Here is a 12721-nt window from a genome sequence, read left to right as displayed (position 1 = left end):
TCCTTCTGTTTTATTATATAAGCAATTCATACTCACTGTAGAAAAAGTAGTAAATTTCTATAACCCAAAAGAAAAAGATTGCCAATTGTATTATCATTTTGGTATATATATATGCCCAGATATATTCTTTTTTCTGTGTGTGGGTGTACATGTGGATAGCTTTAAAATTTCTAATATATTCATATTATTGAATGAGCAAAATGTTCATTTTTAATAGAAAAACCAATCCCATTCACAATGGAAATTAATCTGGAAGCAACTGGAAATGGAAAAGTCACAGCCTCCATCTCAAGATGAGTGTTTTTCTTTGAAACCACAAATTCCATAACAAACAACTCTGGCTTCCAATTTTCAGCATAATTATTTCCTTTCAAGCTATTAGTAATTTTAGGCAACAGTCAGGATGAAAGCATATTATGAGGAAAGGTAAGTCAGTGTCTTCAGATGTTTGATAATCAAAAAGAAGTCACCAGATACCCAAGTGGGGGGTTTTCTGCCTGTGTTTCTGAAGGTAGAAGTCCTGGCTTACGTTGACTGTTCTATGCCGGAAAACAACCTGAAGTGTGGTTATTTTACAGATTTACATATACTGCAGGTATGCATGCCCTACGGCTGCCATAACATATTATCAATAAACTAGATGGCTTAAAAAAAAAAAAAAGAAATTTACACTTTTACAATTTAGGAGGCCATAAATCCAAAATCAAAGTGTCAACAGGACTGGTCCGTTCTGGAAGCTCTGAGGGGAGACTCTGTTCCATGCTTCTGTCCTAACTTCTGGTGGGGGACAGCAATCCTGGGTGTTCCTTAGCTTGTAGTTGCATCAGTCCTGTCTCTGCCTTAGCTGTCACATGGCCTTCTTCCCAGTGTGTGTCCTCTGTACCCGAACCTCCTCTCCTCTCTCTTGTAAAGACATCAGTTGTTGAATAACAAATGCTGGAGAGGGTATGGAGAAACGGAAACCCTCCTACACCACTGGTGGAAATGCAAGTTGGTGCAGCCATTGTGCAGAACAGAAAAGAATATAAAAAGTATATATACGTATAACTGAATCACGTTGCTGTACAGCAGAAATGAACACAATACTGTAAATCAACTATGCTTCAACTAAAAAAAATTCCTAAAATAATAATAATTTAAAAAGATACCAGTTGTTGAATTTAGGGCCCACCTCAATCCACTATGACTTCATCTTAACTAGAACACATTGGCATAGGCCCTATTTATAAGTAAAGTCAGATTCAGAAATATCTGGAATTAGTATTTGAACATATCTTTTTGGGAGGTACAGTCCAACCCATGAATGCATATTATGTAATCCAGTGTATAATAATTCATCTCATTCACAACTAGCAGCATTATGAAAAAATTAAAATTGCAAAGCAGTTTTATTTTCATTAATGATACAAGGATCCTACCTGAAATTCTCTGCCTCATACCAAAAATACTGAATTCTCAGATCAAAACAAAACAAATCCTTCTCTTTAGCACACTGTGGAAAGATCAATTTAAATCTGGGAAATAGAAGGGGCAGAGAGCAGATTCCTGAATCCTAAGAATGTCATCTTCATGTATTAATTTAAGGTGTATTAACATGCTAATTTAATGATGAAAAACAAATAAAGTATCCCATGGTGAATGAAATTTCATTCTTAATATAAGAAATACATAAAAATAAAGCAAAACGAATGTGAGTTATTCTACTGTTTTAATAGAATTGGGACAGAGTCTATTCAGAAAATTGGGTATGAAAAGGCTCAGCTTCTTTTTAGACAGGATGTTTTAACATAAAATCTCTTTCTTCTGAGACTGGAACATAGTATAATTGCTGTGACCACAAATACAAAAAATTATATTAAGAAATTATAAAATAGTAAATTGCAGTAAGATTTGTCTCAATCCATACCAAATATCTCATGATTAATTTTTCCTATAATTTTTATATAAAATATTTTTAAAAATTAAAAACTTTCTATAAAACAGAGTTCTGCAAATTGTATCACATTTACCCCAAAAGTCACACTGTTTGACGTGAAATGCTGGATTATGACAACTGTCATTATGAGGGGGCGTGGTGTAAGGGGAGAGAGGACCTGTGTTCTCTCAGTGGAGCTCCTTAATGGCTTTGCTTCTCCAGCCTCCATCCTGTGATCTATCACAAACCCTTCACTCCTCTACCCAGCCTAGACCTCATGCCCATTGCAGCAGACTTTATTCTGTTTTACCATTTTTGCAAAAACCTAATCAGCTCTTTGAACTTAAGCATTGAAAAGTGTCGCTGGGGGTGGGGGGAATCACACAAATACATGGATGAGTGGCCCACTAAGTGCATGGTTCCCACCTTCCTCTGGGACTTCCTTGTTGACTGGGATGCCTCCGAATGACCCTGGCCAGGGTTCTCTTATTCTATTCTTATATCTAGTGGAGGCATCTATTTTCTTTAACACAGAATTCCGGAAGAATTCACCCCAGGGTTTACAGGATCCCTTCCCTAATTCAGGTGATATTAAAATGGCTGAAAAGGCTTTAGAATCTACATTCACTGATTTTAAGCATGATAAAATAGTTCACTTGCGGGGGGAGCACTGCAATAGCAGAGAAGAATAGCGGAGAAAAATAACTGAAAAATTCTGTCATCAATAAAATGCAGTAAAATAACAATTCTCTTCTTATTCTGCTGTCATGAATTCCATATTAAAATAGACCTCAATAGAAAAGTATTGAAGTACCGAGCTGTAGCTTAAAAGTATCTGTTTACTGACGTTTAAAGGTGGTCTACAGTTCAGACTTGAAGTTTGCTTTGGGGCCTTACTGTTGTTTGTCTTTTTAAACAGCGAGATGTGTGAAGGAGAATGCATGCAATGGACCTGTTTAAACACAGACACTCTGGGTTCCTTTCCTTTCCCTGATGGGCAACAGAGAAAATTACTTCCATTGCTGTCAGTTAAGGTTTCATGGTGCCTCCCCCCGCCCCACATAAACCATTAATAATTTTTTTGTTAGATTGTATAATTTATAGTATCAGTTTTGAATGCATAATGTAATACTGTATACTGAAGGGTAGTTAGTCTTTCTTCAAGTAGGTTACCAAAAATGAAATAAATACCTAGATTAAATTTCCATACTAGGGAGAGAGAAATGAAATAATTTGCTGAGTTGCAAAAATATGTAACAGACATTGTAGAGATAATCTAAATTCTAAAAAATTACTTCATTGTTCTAGTCACCTCAGATGGTTTCACCCTAAAAGCAATTCCTGAGAAAATGTTGCTGCAGTTGTTGGACAAAAATAAGTATTTTTAAATTAAATGAGTTGAAAAATTATCTGTGTCTAAATATTAATAAAATAAAGCTTAAATTAGTTTAGGAACTTATTGTGTAATATAAAAAAATGACCATATTTATTTATTTTAGTGTTTCTGGTTTTTGTGAAAGAAAAGGTTATAGAGCCTTTCATACATGACATTATAAGCAGAGCTGGGAAAATTTTGCTTATCTTTATATTTGACCCTAAGCTTTATTCTAAGATAAAAATTACTAGAGAGAGAGTTATATTGCTAGAAACTTGTTGGATTTTCTAGAGATTTATTTGTAGATTTTCTGTGGTTGTAAGAAATACAATTTACATTTCGTATTAAGAGGTAACTACTAAAATGACTATGTATATTTTTTTACAAACTACCATCTGCTCCTTTCCTGTAGCTACTCTAAATCAATAATATTTAGCCCTTCTCCTTTTGCTATTAGTACCATATTTTTCATGGATTCAAACCCTTATTTTCCTAAGCTTTGTCTTTCTGAGAAACTATCAAACTTCAACTGTGGGATTGGTGGTAGACCCTGTGGGAATCCCAAATAGAATTTTAATTTTCTCTGGGCATTGGGTACCATTTGTTGTTTATTCCTCTGAAATGGTGTTATTTTTGTTATGATAATAGGATTATGTTCATCAGGACATGTGTTAGCTTCCTTAGTGTAACCTTACTTTTCCCCTTTGGAAAGGAAGGAAAACAGAAGTAAAGGATAGACATAGGAAGATTAATAGTGGTGAAGCTAAAGGACAAATTAGTGACTCCGAGATACTTTTAAAACAAGTATATATCAAACTCTTAGGGGAATCTGATTTGTAAAAATAACAAGTTTTGATGATGTATATAAATGAAATGCTCCATGAAATTCTTTTTAGGGACACTTTTGAGGTTGTTTTTAATACATATATATTTTTACTTTTAAAATGTACTTGCTACATAATAAATGTTTTAATACTTCCATATAGTTAGTAAATGCTCTTAAATATACAGAACAATTTGACTAGATTGTTTATTTACTATGAGTTGTAAAAACTGTAAATTATAAATTATTTGGTAGTTTAACATTTGTCCCTATTTTGAAGCACTCTGTAAATAACATTATCATCTCATAATAATTACTACCCTTTAAGATGGAACCCTAGAGAAAAAAATAAATGCTGAATTTATCTAACCTTTTTACTCTCTCCCTAAACATCAAGTGATTTACAAAAGGTTGATTATTTTGCTAATGTTTGTCCATGTCTACAAATTCCCTACATTTCTAAATTTAGAAATTCTTTAGTAACAGGATTAAAATATTTCCTTATTTGTTCCCCTCATCTTGTTTTGGTAGTGCACAAAATAAAAGGACTTACACACTCAAGCCAGAGAAATTATACATAAGCTTGATAAGCTTCGTAATGCTAATGCTGTTTTGATAGAGAAAACCACAAGTAATGCAAATAGCAGCCTCTACTCTCCAGTACAGGTGTGTAATAAGCACATATAATTAAACCAAAGATACATAATGGTTTGTTGTTGGATACGCATTTACAACAGCTGACTACGCTCTTAATGTTTGGTTCATGAGTTAGGTAATTTTCTTATGTCTCCACTCCTTGAACAGTATATTCCTCATGGACTCATATACAAAACGATTCTGCGCTTTTTTACCCAGCAGATTCCCACTGCTGCCAGTAATTTAGCGTCTTTGCCATATCAGCATTACCTAAAGATGATTAAAAAGAGCATGTAAATTCACAAACAAGTCATTTTATTCTTCAACTTAAATAATTTAGAAATGCTCCCCAAAAGGAAAGTTATCAAAATGTAAGCCTTTCGACATGGTTTCCATCTTAGTGAAATATATCAACCGTGCATTTAATCACTGTTATGCATAAAATATGGTTTATGGCTCTGCTCTATATATCACATAAACTTCTTTGTATATTATGAATCTGAGTCCTTTAAAGGGCATAAAGCAAATATGAAAAACTAGTAAGGGTTTTTAAAAATCGGTATAGAAACATGCAGCAGTGCATAAACTATTTTCAGTTACTTAATTCTATACTTTCATTGGGATTTTTTTTTTAGTTCAAAATGCATACACTCACAGATATACATAGTCTTTGGATTCTGAATTTGGCAAACCAAAGATAAGAATGAGTTTACATAAAAAGTATTTGAATTTCTTTATTTTAAACACCTTAAATCATTTTTCCTTTTCTGTCACAATACTGTTAAACATAATGATACTATAAGAAATATCAAATATGCAGAACTGAAATGATTCTCTTACAGGAGTGGTCAAGAGTCTATCCACTAAGGTTGATAATGTGGAGAAAAATAGGTAATGTAAATTTGTTTTTTTAAAGGCAATATCTTACACATGTATTGAACTATAGTGTGTAGTAAAAATGGTCATGATAATATCTGAGCTCAATATCATTTTCCCATAAATTACTGTGTAGGTACCATTAATCATTGTATTCAAGTCCTGCGCATCGCCTGCTTAGTTCAGCTGGTTCTGATTTACACATCATTTCAAAGAATGCAAAGGAAGCAGAAGTTAAAGTTTTACTTTCCTCATTAGCTACACAGTTCATCCCCTTCTAGTCCTATCTCTGAACAGGCACTAATAATCAACCTAATTCCTTTGGTTGACTTTTTAAAGCCTTGTTTGCAACTAATTTCAGGCAAAAACTTTACTTTGATTGAGTCTTTAACATGGACTTTAAGGAATGGAATTCAGTCCTGATATAGTCATTCCTATTCTCGCTGTTGTTACTTTGGTTTCTCATGAAATAAACTAGTCACTTCCCCCTTTATCTTCTTTTTTTATGACCCTGGCTATGTTGATTGTGTGTGTGTGTGTGTGTGTGTGTGTGTGTGTGTGTGTGTGTGTGTGTGTTAAAGGCGGCAATTTGTTCTCAGCCTGTGAATTTGGTTAACATAAAGGCTTGGGTGTTAAATTTCTTTTTTTCAAAAACAGAAATCACCAGAAGGGAATTCCCTCACCTTCTCATTACCATGTAAAAACCCACCTTTGTTTCCAACCTCTCTTTTCCTCCAAAAAGACCAGTGAGTTCAGATGTGCTCTGGTTCTCCTTCCTTCCCTTTTCTCAGAGACCTCACACCACTACTTACTCTCCTATGATCTCTCTCTCACCTACCCTGTGTTTTCAATCTTTCTTTTTCTAAAGGACTCTATAGTCTCAGCTTTCTACTTGGTTGGGTAGTACAGAGTCCGCATCAAGGCTAACTAGTGAGGAAGGTAGGAGCTGCCTCAGTTTTTTCACAGCTTACTAAGTACTTGTATAGACTCTGAAAATAAGAACCTGCTATTTAACCTTCTACCAGGGGATCAACTGTTGAGAGCCAAGGAAACTTAAGCTACCAGGAGATCTTAAGAACATTTCTTCTTAACCCTTTTCTTCTCATTTTGTACACACTATTGGGTTGAGAAATTTAAATAATAATCATTTCAATAACGTAATATTTTGACAGATAGCTTTCATGTTAGGAGAACAATTTCAATTTCTTTTTTCTTGTCTTCCTGTGAGAGAGGTTCAGACATAAAGAAATATTTCACCTGTCTCAGCATCACAATTTTTCAGACAATTCAGTCTGTCTATACATCACAATTTTTGCATCACAATTTTTCAGACAATTCAGTCTGTGTCTATACATAAACCTGTCCATTGCTGAGGATTTTCAGTGTGTACAAAAACAAAAAAAAAGTTTCAGAGGGGAAAATGTCCTTTTGAACTTCAATGGCTTTGCTACTTGTTTGAAAAGAACAGAAGAGCAAAAAATGATGGGGTTAGGGTTTAAGTTAGTTCACTTAAAAAGTTTTATTGGAACATACATTTCTTTTCTTTTTTTTTTTTTTTTTTGGCACACGGGCTTAGTTGCTCCACGGCCTGTGGAATCTTCCTGGAGCTGGGATCGAACCCGTGACCTCTGCATTGGCAGGCGGATTCTTAACCACTGTGCCACCTAGGAAGCCCCTGGAACATACATTTCTTAAAAGCAAAATGCTAGAAACTTTTATGTGACATGTCATACAAAGAGCTTTTTTTCCTTTTTGTTTCTGCTATTTCTATGCTTAAATGCCACATGAGAAAGAAAACAGAATGTTACACACACACACAAAATCTATGAGTTCTATGGTGATATACAACAATATGTAAATAAAAATTATATTTTCAAACACAGGTAGTGACTGGCCCTCATGCAAAGTTGAAGGCTTAAGGCAAATAAATGACTTCTGGATACTGGACGTTATATATTATGTATACACATAAATATATTGAAAAAAATCAATGGTACTTACATTTGCCAATCTATATTTTAAATTTATATTTTGTTAGATATGCTTCATACCTATTATTGGAAATAGTTAAGTGTAGACACAGTGTTACATTTAAGAAAGCTGGGCTTAAAAAGCAAAAATGAGAATGGCATCAGTGCTGAAGAACTTCAATGGGTCATCTGGTCTACTTCTCAGCCTCTGGATATGCAAATCCTTGATCCCTTAAGAGAGTTAATTTGCTATTCTTAAATTGCCTCCATCTCTAGAGATGGAGGTGTCATGGACTCCTTTGGTGGGCTAATATGATACTGCTAACTGTTTCCACATGCTGAAGAGGTTTGGGAAGAGAACTGTGGAGACATGACAGTTTTCTTCAAATACAGTTCTCTACCTTTTTAAAAATCTTTATTGGAGTATAATTGCTTTACAGTATTGTGTCAGTTTCTGCTGTACAACAAAGTGAAAGAGCTATATGTATACATATATCCCCATATCCCCTCCTTCTTGAGCCTCCCTTCCAACCTCCCTATCTCACCCCTTTAGGTCTTCACAAAGCATCAAGCTGATCTCCCTGTGCTCTGTATTAGCTTCCCACTAGCCATCTATTTTACATTTGGTAGTGCACATATGTCGATGCCACTCTCTCACTATGTCCCAGTTTCCCCACCCCCTGGTGTCCTCAAGTCCATTCTCTACTTCTGCATCTCTATTCCTACGCTGCCACTAGGTTCATCAGTACCATTTTTCTAGATTCCGTATATATGTGTTAGCATATGGTATTTGTTTTTCTCTTTCTGGCTTACTTCACCCTGTATGACAGACTCTAGGTCCACCCACCTCACTATGAATAGTTCAATTTCATTCCTTTTCATAGCTGAGTTCTCTGCCTTTTTAAGTGAATTTGAAATAGCTCTCCTTATTCTCCAAAGTCAATAATCTGCAATTAAAAATTAATCAAGAATTATACAAGTTCAAATCTAGAGAGCTAGTGAATTGTACTTATTTCCACAGAGAAACACCACTTTAGCCAGAAAACTAGAATAACTACCATCCTTTTCAGAATTAGTCTCATTTTTCATGAGTTTTGAATATACAAGGTCTTCAGGAATGCATTCCTCACAAGAAATGGAATTTTAGTTGGTCTGAAGTGCTGTCATGTGGAGGAATATTATATCTCTTGGACATTGCTCCAGACTAGGCTGTGGAGATAAATCATAAGGCATATTTTGATATATGGTAAAGACTTAATAACAAAGATGTCCAAAACTTAAAAGGACTGTCTAAAAATCCAGTGGATTCTTGGCCTCTGGAATTGTCTAAGCAAAGACAGAATGATCATGTAGAGAGGGTGTTGTGGGAGTCCTCACTAGTTAAAAGCGTTGGTGGAATAGCACTTAAGGTACCTCCTGCTCTAAGCTTCTAGGACTAAATGGCTCAATTACTTTAATCTTTTCTGATGAGAGCTATCTATCTTGTATTTCTTCAATAATCTTGGTTGTCACTTAAGAATTTTTCCAAATTATTTACACATATAAATTTTAAATGTGTATATGCCACTGATAAGCAACACTTCTCTACCTAACTATATCTGTGCATATTTTTCATTTTTTTATATTTTTATTTTTTTGAAATTTGATGTCTGATCTTATTTATTCATTACTCTTAGAACATCTCATTTTTGACTGGACTCAGATTTAGAAGTGGATGCTCTCAGAGAGAACAGCCTCTGTCTCTTGGCAATCCGTTCCTGGCATTTTTCTTTGGCCTTCTTCATTCTCTTGGCCAAAAGTTTAGATTATTCTGCAGCCTCCTCCTTATTTTTCTTAGTAGCTGTTTCTTCAGAGCAATACGCTGACATTTGTGTTGCAGAACACGTGGAGTAACAAGACGCTGAATCTTGGGTGCTTTGGTCCTAGGTTTCTTACCTTCTTTGTTTAGGGGTTTTCTCACAGCATACTGGTGGATATCATCTTCTTTTGAGAGACTGAAAAGTTTGTGGATTCTGCTAGCTCTTTTGGGCCCCAGGCGACAAGGCACAGTACTATCAGTGAGTCCAGGAATATCCTTCTCCCCTTTTTTTACGATGACCAAATTGAGAACACTCAGATTGGCATCCACAACGCAACCCTGTACAAATTTGCACTTTCTGCAGTCCTCCTTGGTCTGTAACAAGAATGCCCCTTACTCAGTAGCAGGCGGGCTCAGCCATGGGTCAAGACACCCTGCTTCATGGGGAAACCTTATTTGCCATTCCTATCACTGATTCGGACAACATAACCCTTCCATTCTTCACCCAGAGTGTCAGCAGCAACTTCTGTGGCCATATGCTTCTCATAAAAGGTACGAAGTTTTCTTTCATCGTCCACTTCAAAGAGTTTCTGGCATCCAGTGGCTAGGAAAGAGATGGTCGGCTTCATTCTGAAGCGGCTGACCGCCTCCGAGGCACCACAAAAAAAGTGTGCATATCTTTTAAATCAAAGACTTAAAATATTTGACAAAAGAGCCAAGAATACTCAATGGAGAAAAGAGTTTCTTCAATAAACAATGCTAGGAAAACTGAATATTCACATGTCGAAGAATAAAACTAGAGCTCTATTCTATCTTACACCACTCGCAACAATTAAATCAAATGGATTAAAGACTTAAATGTAATACTGGAAACCATAAAATACCTAGAAGAAAACAGGAAAAGTTTTTAGGCAATGATTTTTTGGAAACGATACCTAAACACAAGCAACAAAAGCAAAAATAAACAAGTGGGACTACATCAAACTAAAAAGCTTTTACACAGCAAAAGCAATGATCCACAAAATGAAAAGACAAACTACAGGATGGGAAAAAGTATTTGCAAACAATATATCTGCTAAGGGGCTAATATCCAAAATACATAAAGCACCCATACAACTCAACAGCAAAAAACCAAACAGTCTGATTAAAACATGGGCAAAGGACCTGAATATCTCTTCTTCCCAAAGAAGATATATATAGCCAACAGGTACAAGAAAAGATGCTGAGCATTACTAAGCATTAGGCAAACAAATTGAAACCACAATGAAATATTATCTTGTGCCTGTTAGAACGGCTATCATCAAAACACGAGGGATAACAAATGCTGGTGAGGATGTAAAGAAAAGGAAACCTTTGTGCACTGATGGTGGGAAAGTAAACTGATGCAGCCATTATGGAAAACAGTATGGAGGTTCCTCAAAAAATTAAAAATAGAACTACCATGTGATCCAGCAATTCCACTTCTAGGAATATATCCTAAGGAAACAAAACCACTCTGTCAAAGAGGTATTTACACTCCCATGCTCATGCTCACTCCCATTCTTAGCTTATTTACAACAGCAAAGACATGGAAACAACCTAAGTGTCCACTGATGGATAAAGAAGATGTGGTATGTATATAATGAAATATTATTCTGCCATAAAAAGAAGCAAATCCTGCTATTGGCAACAACATGGATGGACCTTGAGGGGATTATACTAAGTAAAAGAAGCCAGAGAGAAAGACAAATACTGTATCATGTCACTTATATGTGGAATCTAAAAAAACAAACAAAAACCCAAACTCACAGAAAAAAGAGATCAGATTTGTGGTTACCAGAGGTTGAGGGTGGGGAAACGGAATTAGATAAAGGTTGTCAAAGATACAAACTTCCAGTTATAAGATGAATAAATAATGGGGATGTAAAGTACAACATAATGACTATAGTTAACAGTTGTAATGGCATATTCAAAAGTTACTAACAGTAAATCATAGCAGTTTTCATCACTAGGAAAGAACACTTTTTTTCTTTTTTGTACCTATATGAGATGATGGATGTCAACTAAACTCATTGTGGTAACCATTTCACAATATACATAAGTCAAATCATTATGCTGTATGCCTTAAACTTATACAGTGCTGTATATCAATTATATCTTGATAAAACTGGAAAATAAAACAACTATAGACCAGTGGGAAAATATATGTCATCAGTGAATGCAATTTGGGTCTGTCTATACAAGGCCGAAAATCTGTCTAGAAAGTAAATAATTTAGACAATTGGTGATTCTCTCTGTATAGGCATAATTATTCTTTTTCATTATTTTCTAGTTTCCCAGGAACCCACATTATACATCTTGATATCACTTTAGATTTCTCTTTTCTTCCTATTCCAAATGTTTGTGAAGGCCATTCCTTATAGCTCTGCAATATCTTTTCAACACCTCTCCTCCTTTCCCTTTGCGCTAATGCCTCCCTAATTCCTCCCTCAATATTGCTCACCCAGACTATGACAATTGTTCCCTGTCTATTCTGCTCACAACACTCATTTGTTCATCTGACAAATGTCTAATGGGCGCCCACTATGTTCCACTTGGGGCTACAGCAGCAAACAACAGTAATACCTTGTCCTCAGAGCCACCATCCTTGTATAGAGAGAGAGACTAAACAATCGCTTCTCCCTCAATCCATCCTGGACACAAGAATCATCTTTACAAAAATCATGATGGTAATTATGTTACCACTTAAAAACCTTTGGTGAGTTTCCACTCTGAAATTTAAGATGCTTCATGGACTTAATCTAAAATACCTTCCTATGCCAATATTCTCCAACCACCTCCATTTTTTTCATTTAGTTGAGAAAACTCTGACACCATTACACATTCACAAACAACCCTAGTGTTTCCTGTCCACCCCTCCTCCCTCCTTTTCCTCAAGAGCTATTCTTTCTGTAGTGCCATGCCAGATGGTCCCCAGATGCTCACCTCCTGTATACACACCTTGTACATTCCCCTCCACCTCACAGTACCTGTGAATATGCTGGAATGTCACTCCTGTGGTTAGGTTATTCATCAGTTGACTCTGAGTTAATCAACAGGGAGATCATCTGAGTGAGGCTGACCTAATCAGGTAAGTGCTTAAGAGGGGCTGGGCCCTTCTGTAGCTCAATCCTGCTTGGTCAGCAAACTCATGTTGTGGAGGGAACCACATGGCAGGGAATGGTGAGTGGCCTCTAGGAGCTAAGAATGACCCCTAAGTGACAGCAATTGAGAGAGTGGGGAGTAAGTCCTACAACTGCAAGGAACTAAATTCTGCCAACAACCTGCCTGAGCTTAGCTGAAGGACCCA

General features: G+C 35.9%; 1 pseudogene; it reads right to left on the bottom strand.

The window, feature by feature from the left end:
* Positions 1-9277: 9277 nt before the first annotated feature.
* On the bottom strand, positions 9278-10022 carry LOC130852067 (40S ribosomal protein S6-like; annotated as a pseudogene).
* Between the last annotated feature and the right edge of the window lie 2699 nt (positions 10023-12721).

This window comes from Hippopotamus amphibius, chromosome 4 (genome assembly GCF_030028045.1).
Source record: "Hippopotamus amphibius kiboko isolate mHipAmp2 chromosome 4, mHipAmp2.hap2, whole genome shotgun sequence".
Taxonomy (NCBI): Eukaryota; Metazoa; Chordata; class Mammalia; order Artiodactyla; family Hippopotamidae; genus Hippopotamus; species Hippopotamus amphibius.
This window is presented reverse-complemented; position numbering and strand designations above follow the sequence as displayed.